Below are 13382 nucleotides of genomic sequence, written 5' to 3' on the forward strand. Positions count from 1 at the left end.
AAATACAAACTGTCATTCAGATATATTTCTTTTGAAATGATAAACTATTACATTATCCGTAAGCATGAAAATTATTATTGATCAAATCTTTTGACTCTCTATTTTGCAGATTTAAAATTTATCTTTACAGTATATACAAATACTACAGCATTCTAGAGCTGATCAATCTAGCTCGGTCCGATTTTTTTTTTTGCGTTAGGTCAGGCTTTGGACAAGCCAAAAATGACTTTTTAGTCTATTTTTTGACCCGGTCCGATTTTGACCTGAAATAGCGGGTTACGGACACAAAAATTTGGCCAAAATTTTCCCGACCCGACTAATAGACAATTTTTTAAAACATGACCCAGCCTGAACCTGGCCGAACCCAACCCATGATCATCTCTATACTATTCATATCATTATCAATCCCACCACTTATAATTTTTCTTAAAGATCAAAACCACCTAAAGCTAATAATGTATTCAGAAAGATAATAATCACTTTAGATCGTTGACTAGGTTTGTGTGTCTTATTATAGATACATAAATAGTACTATATGATTGATTTGTATTTTTGTGGATAGCCTAAGTATCCACCCCAATATTTTAGCCGCCTAATTAGCTTAGTGGAATGTTGGTTGGTTATTCTAACCTTTTGTACACATGATAAGTGAATAATATATATATTGTCTTGTCTTTCACTTTGAACTCCACTAATTTTTTTTTGTTTACATATACAAAAATGTACCAAACAATGGAATTCTGACGAGAAGAATCAAATCATAACACTCCTAAATTACTCTTAAGCACTCGGCTCTCCCACCTAATTCCTCACTAGTCACTCAGCTGATGTAAGCTCATCCATCTTCATTTGTCTTTGTCATTTTTTGTAAGCTCACTTCAATAATATTGGAATTTGGAGGTTTCTTTTATAAGGGTCATATTCATCCTAATTGCATAAGTTGGTAGATATGTAAGTTTCTAAGGCCCTGTTCTATATATATATATTCGACTTATTTTCAATTTTTATATCGAAAAAATAAGTTAAAATAAGTTTAAATAAGGTTTAATAATAATTAATAAGCTCATCATATAAACTCAATTAAGTCTAAATAAGTTTAGAATAGGAATTATAAGTTAAAAACACACTTTGTAAGTACGTAAATATTCAAGAACCTAAAAAAGTAATATAAAGTTGACAAAAACTTGTACGTGCATGTAGCTGATATAAGTTATATAGTTAATCATTTTGAATAACGTAAAAGTTGGATTCACAAATGAGTGACTTTTTTAAAAGTAATTTAGCTTAAGTTTGTTACATAAACTACATCGTGTTCAATATATGTAATACTCCGTATTTTAATACTAATTAAGAAAATATAAAAGAATTAATAAAAAAGGTATTTTAAGTTATTTACAAGTTAATAGGAATAAATTATTAGTAATATGAATTTGTTAGGAATTTCCGGAATTTTAAAAGAGTAACCTAATCGACCTAGGGTTACTACCTTTTGGAAGGGAGTATAAAAAGAAAAGGAGAGGGAATTTCAGAAAACCCTAAACCCTTCTTTCTCCCTCTCCTCAGCCGACACTTTCTTCTTCTCTCTCTCCTTGGCCGATCTCCCTCTTCCTCTCTCTCAGAATTTTCTCTCTCTCTCTCGGACCTCTCTCTCACAGATTCATCCACCTCTCTCTCGCTATTCTTCGTCTCCCTCGCCGTATTTCTCGAGTTCGTCGAGGGGTGGTGACTCGAGCGCGCGGAGCGTGCGCAGGCGAAGAAGGCTGAGACGTGCGAGGATCCGTCGAGGTTTGTGCGAAGTCAGGCGAGGGGTTGGTGCGGGCGACGAGGGTTTCGTGTTTGTGGTTCGAGCGCGCGAAAGGTCGGGGTCGTGCGAGTGTAGCCGCGCGACAAAGCCGAAGGTGTTCGAGAGTTTGGTGCGGTGTCGAGGATTGTGCGAGCAAGGGTTCGTGTTCGAGCGTGTTGTGCGAGACTGGAGGTGTGAAGGCTGCGCGACGAGACGAGTCATCGCTGTGTGCGACAGATCTGGGGGCGTGCGAAGTCGCGAGGTTGGTGCGACGGTTTCGGTTGTGCGCGTGGGAGTGGTGCGCGTGTGTGGTGTGGTGTTTCGATTCCGGAGGTCGGTCGCCGGAGTTCTTTTGCCGGCGAGATTTAGCGGTATAACTTATGCACCTAAATTATTATATCAGTTTTATTATTTAGATTTACTGTTTTCGTAATTAAGTAAGGTTTGTAATTAATAATTAGTAATTTAGAGTGTTTAGTAAATTATTAGATTGTTTAACCAGTTAAGTTATTGTTCTGTTTTAAGTAAAAAAAAATTCTGGTTAGGTTTGTAATTGGAATAAGATAAAAGCAGGAGACGTGTGTATTATTATTAGTTACAATTATTACTGTTTCATGAGTAACCTGTTTCATGAAACCTGAATTTGGGACTTATGACTTACTTTTGGACATGGAACTTACTTTGGACATGGAACTTACTTTTGGACATGGAACTACTACTTTTGGACATATGACTTACTTTTGGACATATGACTTACTTTGGACATATGACTTGACTTTTGGACATAAGACAGGGCACTTATGACATTTTGGATGGTAAAAAGTGGACTAATGTTACTAATAACTTAGTTACTCACTCATCTGACTTCTAAAAGACGTTAAATTCACTAGATTAGAATTATAACGAAAGTTCTGGAATAAGGTTTTACTATTGCGTAATTCGAATCGTTGATCGTTATGGTCTTAGTACGTAGTAGTTGTTAGTGTTATCAAGGACGTAACACTAAAGCTTTGTTTTAACGATTTAGGTCCCAATTTCATAAGCGGCTCGTTCTATTAAGTCAGCGAAAATTCTCCGTTACAAGGTACGTACGCGTACCAGTTTACTTTCAAACTTAGTATCATGTTTAGGTTGCAGTTCATGTTATTGGAACCTAGTACCATGATAGGGAACATTTGATTGTGATTGTTTGGTTAGACGTTATAACGTGAAATCAATATGATGCATTGAAATATGTTGCATTGAAATGCGAAGTTCTATCGTAGTGTAACATCAGCATTATTAATCTGATCTATAGAGTAACAAGAGTGTTACTAGGGATAAGATTGAGTTTGGTAATTAAGAGAGTATGTAAATGACTCCTTAAAGTTATAAAAGAATGATTGGTAATAAAAGAAGATTATGGCGATACTTGTAGTTGGACTCCCTACAAGTATAGAACAATGGGGGGAGTGTAGGACTTGTCCTACACTCCTACGCAGGCCTACTGTGACGACAGTAGTGTCCTTATATTTTGATAACTCAAGTAGGCGGAAGGTTCCGTTCGATCTTGGGGGTATGCATACTAAGGTGATGGGTGTGAGACGGAACAAAACCGTATTTTTATTTCATCTAATAGACCAAGTTGTCTATTAATTATTCAATAGCCCGTATGATTCTAGTAAGATGACGGTGCCCGTTGATGCCAAATAATGAAAGATTAAAGGATGTGAGATAACGTAGGTTCATATAACAGTTGTAATGTATGCATCATTTATGTTCATATAAGTTTCATTGGTTCATTACGTACTCAGCATAGCTGACTCTGTGTGTTAATGTGTTTGTTGTCCTGTGATGAACTATTGATACTTCAATGGGGAGCAGACTAGGTGAGCTGGTGCTGCTGCATGATATCAAGCATAAGGGGGTTAGACTGTAGTTGAAGTAACTTTTGGTTTGACTATCACTGAATTTTATAGAACATTGTTACATAGTTTGAGTTTGAATAAAGAGGGGTCTACTATGATTCCCGAGTTGTATTTACATTTTCTATTCCGCTGCAATTTGGTTTTGAGACAATGAATTTGAGTTACCGTATTTCTGATTATGCCTTGCGTTCCATCGCGGCGGTAACACTCCCAAAGTCGATGCGACGTAGCTTTAGACGTGTATGGATTTTGGGGGTGTTACAATATATAGGCTACTTTGCTAATTTGGAAAAAAAATCAAGTTTTAGTTATTTTTTATAATCATGTATTCCCTCCGTTCCATAATATAAGTTTTGTTTCCTTATTAGAGTATGTACAATGGGGCTCTCCAACTAGCTCTCCAAGGAGAGAGAAAATGGAGAGCCACCTCTTACCCAACAATGGGGCTCTTGGGTGTGTCTTGGGTGTCTCTCCATGGAGACACTTTGCCAAAGGGCTCTTGGGGGAGATACCATTTGGGTTGATGGAGAGATGACTCTCCAATGTGTGGGACCCACTTTTTATTGTAATTACTTCATTTCTTTTTTCTTCATGCAACCATTTAATGATCTTTTCTATAAAAATTAAAAAAAAAGATGGTAATAATTATTATGCCAACAAGTATAATTTTCCTTTATCTATAAAATGAGCCTAATATTGGATATTTAAAAATTAGTTTTTCATGTTGTAGGTTAATTCTTCATTCCATGCCAAATTTATGAAAATTAAATATTAGCACTCATAATTATATTGTTTTTTAAAAATTCTACTTTGCTTAAATTATGAAAAAGATTAATTTGTAATTATATTTAATTTACATGAATAACTTAATTTATATAACTTTGATCATAATATGAAATAAGGTTCATTTATTGACATGGGGACCACAAAATAATGAAAAGTTGAATGGAGAGCTCTTTAAAGGGTTTTATTGTTGTTGGGTGTTTTTAGACATGGCTCTTGAGAGTAGCTTGAAGAGAGAGAATAGGAGAGAGAGTGTGGAGAGCTAGTTGGAGAGACACCAACCATTGTACATGCTCTTAGATGTTCCAAAATATAAGTCCTATTTATATTTTCAATTAATAATTATGCCCAAAATACCCTCATGAAAATATTTGAATTTTCAAAATGTACTCATAATTTCAGTTTCCAATGCACCATTATTAATGACAAAATGGAATCTTTTACCCTATTGAACTCCTCTACACATCTATACTAATATATTAAAAGGCGTGCGTAAATCAGGAACGGTGCCATGTGGCGCTTTCCCTAAGGAGTTTTAGTTCATGTAATCCATATACAATAAAAAAATTAGAAATTGCATGGTATAGGTTTTGATCCCGTGACCTCAAGTTCATGTACTAAAGTTTTAACCACTAGACCAAGTTGTATTTAGTGATATCATATCAAAGTACAATATTAATAAATGAAAATTTTCTTACACGGGGCATATCCCGTTCCTAATAACTAGTTAATGATTAAACCATGCAATATTAATGTTTACATTTTATTTTTGTTAAAAAGAAAAAAAAAACAATGCAAGTATTTTCCAATAAAAATGAATATTTTTATTAAAATAAAATAAGATTTTAGTTTACCTTAATTCCAATGTAAAAACAAATCATGACTTATATCATGAGACGGAAATAATATAATTTAATATGATATGTCCCCACGTAAATATATATTTAAAACACTGCAATTAATTTCACTCATGACAATGTTCGTAAGCGGAAATTTATTTGAACATTCAGGTGTAATATTTAAATATATATTTTTACTTGGGTTGAAAAAGAATCAAAATTAAAGAAGGCTATAGAACCACAACCCTATTAGAAATATAGCAATGATTCTCATTGGATCTTACTCCTTAAATACTTCCTTCGTCCCAAAATATAGTTCTCATTTCCCTTTTTTCACGGTAATTTATGCAAGTTGGGATAGTAAAGATTTTTTGTTTATTTAAATAAAAGTTGTATGGAAAAAGATGATTTTAGGAGAGAGAATGGAGATAATTGGTGAAAGAGTATTAATTGTAACATTTTGGTTGAATAAACTAAGGAAAAAACAAAATTCAAGAAGCAAATAAATGATGGGACACGGTTTTTCTAGACAAATTACGGAAAAATGTGGAACTAAATCTGGAAATGGAAACTATATTTTGGGACACCTAAAATGAAAATGAGAACTATATTTTGGGACGGAGGGAGTAATTCACATGATGATTTTAAGCCTAAAATTTAGGGTTGCAAAGCAAGCAACTTATCTTCATTTATTTAGGCCTCGTTTGGTTCACATGGGAAGTAATTTCCCATGAGAATTTACATTTCATGGGAAATTATTTCCCTTGTTAATTTCCTAGGAATTAGACAAAATTATTTGGTTGACACCATAGGAAATTGCATTTCCTAGGAAATTACTTACCAAGGGGGGGCTTGGTGAGTGATTTTCCATGTTTCATGGGAAATTCTATTTCCCTTGGAATTTGTATTTCTTATGCTTCTCCCATTTTCCTCCAACCAAACACAACACCCATAATGCATTTCCTGAAAATTTCTATTTCCAAGAGAAATAGCTTACAACCAAACAACACCTTACTTTGTGCACAAATCCTTTCAAACTCTATTTTGTAAAATACTCTAGTCTCTATGTACGTACGTACTATAATGTACAATCATATGGCTCAACTATTTCCTACATGTAATCATTATACAATCATATCCGAAAGTTGATTACTATAATTTATTCATGTTCAATCAGAGATTCATATGATTTATTGTGGAACAAACTCTCCTTTATGTATGGCCTTATTGGCAAGAGATTCCTTATTCTATGGAGTACGGACAATACAAAAAACAGGTGAGTGCCACCATTATGTGCATAAGGAATTTAGTGCTATCTTTTTGTAACATAAGTGATGTTAAATTAATTTTAAAAGAAAATAAATTAAAGGTTAACTTAGTAGTTATGGATAAGAAGATAAACTTTAAATAATATTAAACATTTAATAAGATTTAATCTACTAATCATAAATAAAATCGATCAAATAGGTTCTTCCAAAACTATGTCAGAATGATAGACTTCCTCATAATTGCTTTATTCGGCAAATATAGGAGGGTTGCGTTGTATTGCTCGATCTTGTTCATTGTAGTTTCTATGAAAACGAATGATTTAACCTTGTTTTATTGTATTTTATTTTTTTAATATCGATTGTGTAGATGTCGTTTATCCTTCATTTAATGAAATTTCACTTTAAAAAAACACTTTTTATTATCCAAAATTGCATATGTACAGTTTTTAATTTCTATATACCTTTATTTTTAATAATCTTATTTTTAAAATCAAACTATATTTTTAATTAAAGAGATAGATCAGATATTCAGATTTAGATTAAGATTAACATTAACATTAGATGAGATATGTGAATTTTTTCCTTAAATAATGCAAAAGTGGGTTTTAATTCCCAAAATATGCCAAAAAAAAAAAAATCCCTGCGTACCGTCCACGTAGGACGACACGCGAGAAACTGATTTTTTTTTTTTTTGTAAACCGCTACTTCGATTAGCGGTTTTGCTTAAGTTGAAAAAAAATAATCTCGCGTGCTGTCCTACGTGGACGGTACGCAGGGATTTTTATTTTTTTGGGGGCATATTTTGGGAATTAAAACCCACTTTTGCATTATGTAAGGAAAAAACTCTGAGATATGTTGTTAATACAATTCTTTATCATCACTACTTATCTCTCTTACATGTATAGCTTTTCTCTTTCTCCTGTTTTTTTTTTACTTTTCAACTTTCTTAAAGAAATTCTTTTTTTTTTTTTTTTCTATAAAACAACTTGAAAGTTTTTGGTAATGATGGTGAAGCACTATCCCTAGAGCACGTGGTGGATAAATGTAGGCGTGTGTATGGTGAAAGCTAAACTACTGTTCATGTGTGCCCTTCATGTGCATTTCTTTTTGTCGTGGGACGTGTTTGGCATAAATACTAATCAACATTCAACTTTCAAGGGTTAAGATTTTTGACGAGGCAACTTTATATTATTGTTTCTTTTTCTCTGCTTTATTTATATGGTCCTCCCTTTTTTTATCTGAAAAGAAAGAATAAAAATTTATAAGAAGGTTAATAGTATGGTTTATTACTTAGGAAAAATTAGTTGAATAGAACATATTTATATTATCATCTTTTTGTTCGGAAAATAAACAAGATACATAAATTAGCTAAAAAGTCTTGTACTATGTGCATGATGATCACGTAAATAGTAACTAAACGGGTGGGGATCTTTCACCTTTTTGTCTTCATCAAATCGAACAAATCTGAAGATTTGTAATTAGCGATGTCAATGGCTAAAATGTGGAGAGGATCCTCTAGGATGTAGATCTAGACCGTTTTCAGCCATGAATCCATATTCTATCCGGATTTATTGAGTAATAAAATTGAGGATCCATATTCTACGGATCCTAACCTATTTTATTCAAACGACTCGCTAATTTTCACAAATAATTAAAGATTTTAAAGAACAAAACAGCACATTTCATTGTCGATTTTGAAATAAACAAGCATTCAACCATAATATAACAAATCCAAGCATAAATAACATTAAAAGTTTAATATTAAGTTTTACCCTATTAATTAAATATTTTAAATTGTTTTTTTAAAAAACGGGTAAACGGATCCGGTGATAATTTAAGACTTTGTCCAGATCTATCTTCAAAAACTAGGATCCAGATCCTGCTCGGATACATTGGGTCCAAAATTTGAAAATACAAATTCAACTGAAAACGAATTTGTGTTCACGGATCCAGGTGGGGTCCATTACCAACTGACATTGTATTTGGCAGGTACTCTAGTACACTACTAATATAGTGCACTAGTAGTGGTAATAATTCACTTTAAATTTATCCCCTAAAAAAATCACTTTGACTTTTTCTTTATTTACAAATTTTACATCATATTTTTCTATAGATGTATAAAAATTAATGTTAACATACAAAAAAAAAAAAATTGGTTTCGGCATATATTTTCAAAGAATATTACTTTTTTTAACTAATGAGTATTTGAGAAATTAATAAATAAAGTTGTGTAACGGAAAATATAGAAGTCAAAATGGAGTATATATAAATATATAACATATACGGTTTTTTCACCAATTACCCTGACTTTTCACAAAATTCACCATGTATCCTCGCACTTTTTAAAATTCACCATGTATATATTCCTCACTTTCATGGTAATACATTAAACTGTCATTAATGACTAACGACGGTTAACTACATTAGTCACTAACCCTAAATAACCCCCTAACTATAACCCATAACCCTAACACCAAACACCCAACCATCACCCTTGCAACCCCACCCCTCTCCCATAAGCAACCCACCCTGACAGGCCGCAGTCCCCACCCCTCCCCCAACCGCATGCCACACCCCCACCCTTCTCCCCACCCCTGTAGCTCCTCCTCCTCCCCTTAGATTTTTGTCGCCGCATGTCGTGGTTTCGGTGATCGGACATCTGTAGCACAAATCGGGGCTAGGGCTACTGGGATGGTTGGTCTGCGTGTGGGTGAGGGTGTAGGGGTCTGTATGGGGGCTGTGGGGGTGGATGGGATGGGGCTACAGGGAAGAGTTAGTGGTTGGATGGTTGGGTTTAGGCCTTCAGGTTAGGATTAGGGGGTTAATTAGGGTTAGAGAGGTTAATTAGGGTTAATGACTAACGGAGTTAACCGTCATTAATCATTGAGGATATTTTATGTATTATCATGAATGTGAAGGATAACTGGTGAATTTTCTAGAATACTTTATGAAAAAACTGTAAAATATATCTAAAAACGGATGGTATAATCTTTTCAAGACTTTTTTAGTTTTCCATTAAAACTCAAATTCTTATACAACGTTTAGGTACTTGGCCTTTTAATTGAATAAAAGTTGGCCAGGCCACTCTCAGTGGAATTATGCGCTCATTGTTATTCCATTATTGTAATAGAATTATACTTTTTCTAGCATATAATAAATGTTCATATATTAGCTCAAAATTCTAAAACTTAGGTAAATGTTCATATCGATTTTTGGCAAACTTCCCCCTTCGATCTCTGGAATATTCAGGTTTTTTTTGTAGTTGTTATTATCATTGATAACCTCAGGTATTAAGACTTTCCGTGACATCCAATATCTAACTATTGGGTGTGCAATAACTTGTTTACAAAATTATCCAACTGATTTTGCACCAACCATAGTCAACAAAATGGGGTAATTGTTGAACCGTTGAAGACATGAAGTCATAGTGTCAACACTATATGCTTTTAGAATTGTCCGCATGCATGCATGTCACCCAGAACTGCTACTACAAATATGAAAGGATAACACCTAAAAGCTTGGAAATCAAATTGAGATTTTTAGGACCACATTGGAAAATCCTAGAGCCTAGAGTAGTTGTACTTATACTACATTAGGTGCCAAATTCAAATCCTTCTTTCTAATCCATAATAATGTACTCCTCAATATTCACCTTTGTACTGTATATCATGCATGTCATTAAGTATTAGGTTGATGCAACTTATGCAACAAAACTCATGCAGTGATGCAACAAGTATCTGCAACAATTCACAGTTGTAGAGTTGAATCTCGTCTATAATCAGTTGAGGTAGATAAGAAATCATCTTATAAGTGTGTTCTTTTCACGTGAATTTTTCAGGATTTATTTAAATTGAACTTATCTAAACTGATTTAAATTTATTGAAGTTTCATTTTATAAGGTCTTATAATTTATTTGAACTAATCTAAACTTAAATGAATTTATCCGAACTGATTGTACTTTAAATTTTTTTTTTTTTTTAATGTGAAGATAATGCACCCTATATCTATTAAAAATTTGATGACTTTCTTGTGAAAGTATGTATAATGGTACAACGATAACGTTAAGGACATGTAGAAGTGTCAGAGAGCAACATCGATTATAAAGTGGAACGTATATTTGATTTAAGGGGAATTTCATTGGTCATCTTTAGAGTAAGCTCATTGGATGATCTACAAACTAGATCATAAGGAGAGATGGAGAAAATATAATAAAGAATTAGAAGAGAGGACAAAAAAAAAAAGAGGAGAGAGAGAAGGATCAGATCATTGATCATAGTTTAATCATAGCTAAAGCTCATGAAAGAGAATAAATGACAGGTCCCATGCATAGTTAATTGGCAATAATCTAATGGCATAAAAAAAACGGTCAAATGGTTGAAAAGCCCAAAATAATAGATCATCCATTCGGAGAAAAAAAAACTATAGGAAAAATGATAGATCATAAGTAAAGTGGAAGAAAGAGTAAATATTAAAATAATTGATGATCCAAATTTTTGAATCAACCATTAGATATGCTCTTAAGTTTTCTCACTATTAACCAAAGCTTTGTTTTTGTTTACAAAATAACCTTTGTACTCTTTCTAATGAAACGTGGCATTAGTTAATCCATTTATCCAGTTAACTTCAGGAACTTAACCCATTAATATATATTTTTTCATTTTTCAATAACAAAAAAAATTCATCCCCTAAAAACAAAGTGAAACTTTGATATCCAAAAAAGTTCATCCCTATAAATTAAATCAGGGCCGAGCCTACCCATCGGTTAAGAGGTTCTAGGCCCAATTCTACACAATGGCTAGCAAGTGCGGTCGCTATAGGCCCAACTAAAAGAAGGGTCGTAGCTAAGAGACTCAATATATATGCTAAAAAATTATGAAAGGCTATGTTTTAGTTAGGCCTATATGCTAATTAGTTCCGTTAGACTTTCAAGCCTAAAAATCGAGGTAAGATGAACTGAATTAAAGTGAAGTATACTGAACTGAAGTGTAATGAACTTAACTAAGTGTATTGAACTAAACTAAGCAAAAGCTTTTGTGCTTGAATTATCGGTAATATTTGGTGAAAAAACTTTTTTTTTTACCTTTCATTTTATTGGTTAGAAAATATATATATATATATATATATATATAATATATATATATATATATATATATATATACACTTCACCACTAAATTACCCTTCTGCCCTTGGGTCCCTTCTTGCATATGTGAAAGGGATAAGAATAGGTTCAATTCAAAATAACAAGAATGACTCGAGAAACTCAATAAATCAATCTAACTAGGGCACATGTAATGTCTCTCGAACATTACCTTCCTCGAAGGTCACTAAACCGCTCTCGCATGATCATAGATCGCTAAGCCTACTATTGACAACCTATACAAAATCCTATCTCTCGATCTATAATTTTATATTGCAATAATAATCAACACATATAGTTAGCCAAACTCGAAGATTAATAAAACTAACTCAACAATAAAAATCAGACGAAATTCACAAGCAAAACAATCATTCAATCAATCCCTCATATGCATACCTAAATCATCCCTAGAAAGTAGACTACTCACACATAATTGGAAAAAATGTAATCATATTTAAATAAGCAAGCAACATGATGGAATACAAGGACGAATTAAAAAGGAATAGTAAGATATAATAGACAATACCAATTGAAGAACAAATCTTGAAAACAATACTCGATTGAAATCTTCAATTTGTTTGCAAAGTAGAATAAATTAGGGTTCTTGAGAGAATAAAACTGAATAATAAGGTCAAAACGTGGTTTTCCCCAATTAAAGGAGTATTTACATTAAAACAATAACCAGCGCAACACGTGCTTCAAAACCAATTAAAATAGCCCCGCCAGGGCAGTCGGGGTGGATTTTGCCTGACCGGGAGGTCACCAGGTACAATGAAAACTCCGTCTTGCCCGACCCGGACAGATTTTGCCCGATCAAGAAAGATCTTGCCCGATCAGGCGGTGATCTGTTGACAGTTGCCTACTTGTGCACAAGACATCAGTTCGCCCGACCCACCCGAGTGATTTTCACCAGGGCGGACCCGTAAATATTTTTTTTTCCAAATCTTCAAACGTCCAAATATAACTAAGTAAGGTCGCCCAACCTGCGATAGTTAGGTGCGATACATCACACTCATCTATCTTCAAAATGCCATAACTTATTCCTTATTCGTCAGAATTAGGCAAGTGACTGTCAGTTGGAAAGCTCTTGAAGTGTAGAATCTAACCTAATTGAAATCACTGCATTTGAATTTGTAAAACCTGGTATATCATCAAAAGAGTGGACGAGAATCATTTTTCTGCTTCTTTTACTATTCGATTCGCTTCAAAACTCTTCTAACTCAATGCCCGTGCTCTCAAAAATATACAATTTCTTGTAGTGGTATATATGAGTATGAAATGCACCCATATATGCTAAATTCCTACAATGATAACCTGAAACTACACAAACACAATACAAGGAGCACATTAGTACTACAAATGGCTCCGAAAATCGCAATAAAACCAATAATCAATGAGGGACGGAGGTAAAAACTGTACATAAAATAGGCACATCATATACAAATTTAAGTTAGATCTAATGAAGTATATGGCCCAAACTCTTTGGGTCAGTTCTCATTCGGGCTTACCCAAATCCCCTGATGTAGTGATTAGTAAAATCTCGCTTAATATGTTCGACCCCAAAGCTAAAAAAGAATTGTCCCAACTTCTAAGCTTGAGGATCGTCATCGTGAACAATATATATATAAGTTCGCACCATAAATGGTTTATCCTTATTTATTTGT

This window comes from Beta vulgaris, chromosome 6 (assembly GCF_026745355.1).
Source record: "Beta vulgaris subsp. vulgaris cultivar EL10 chromosome 6, EL10.2, whole genome shotgun sequence".
Lineage (NCBI taxonomy): Eukaryota > Viridiplantae > Streptophyta > Magnoliopsida > Caryophyllales > Amaranthaceae > Beta > Beta vulgaris.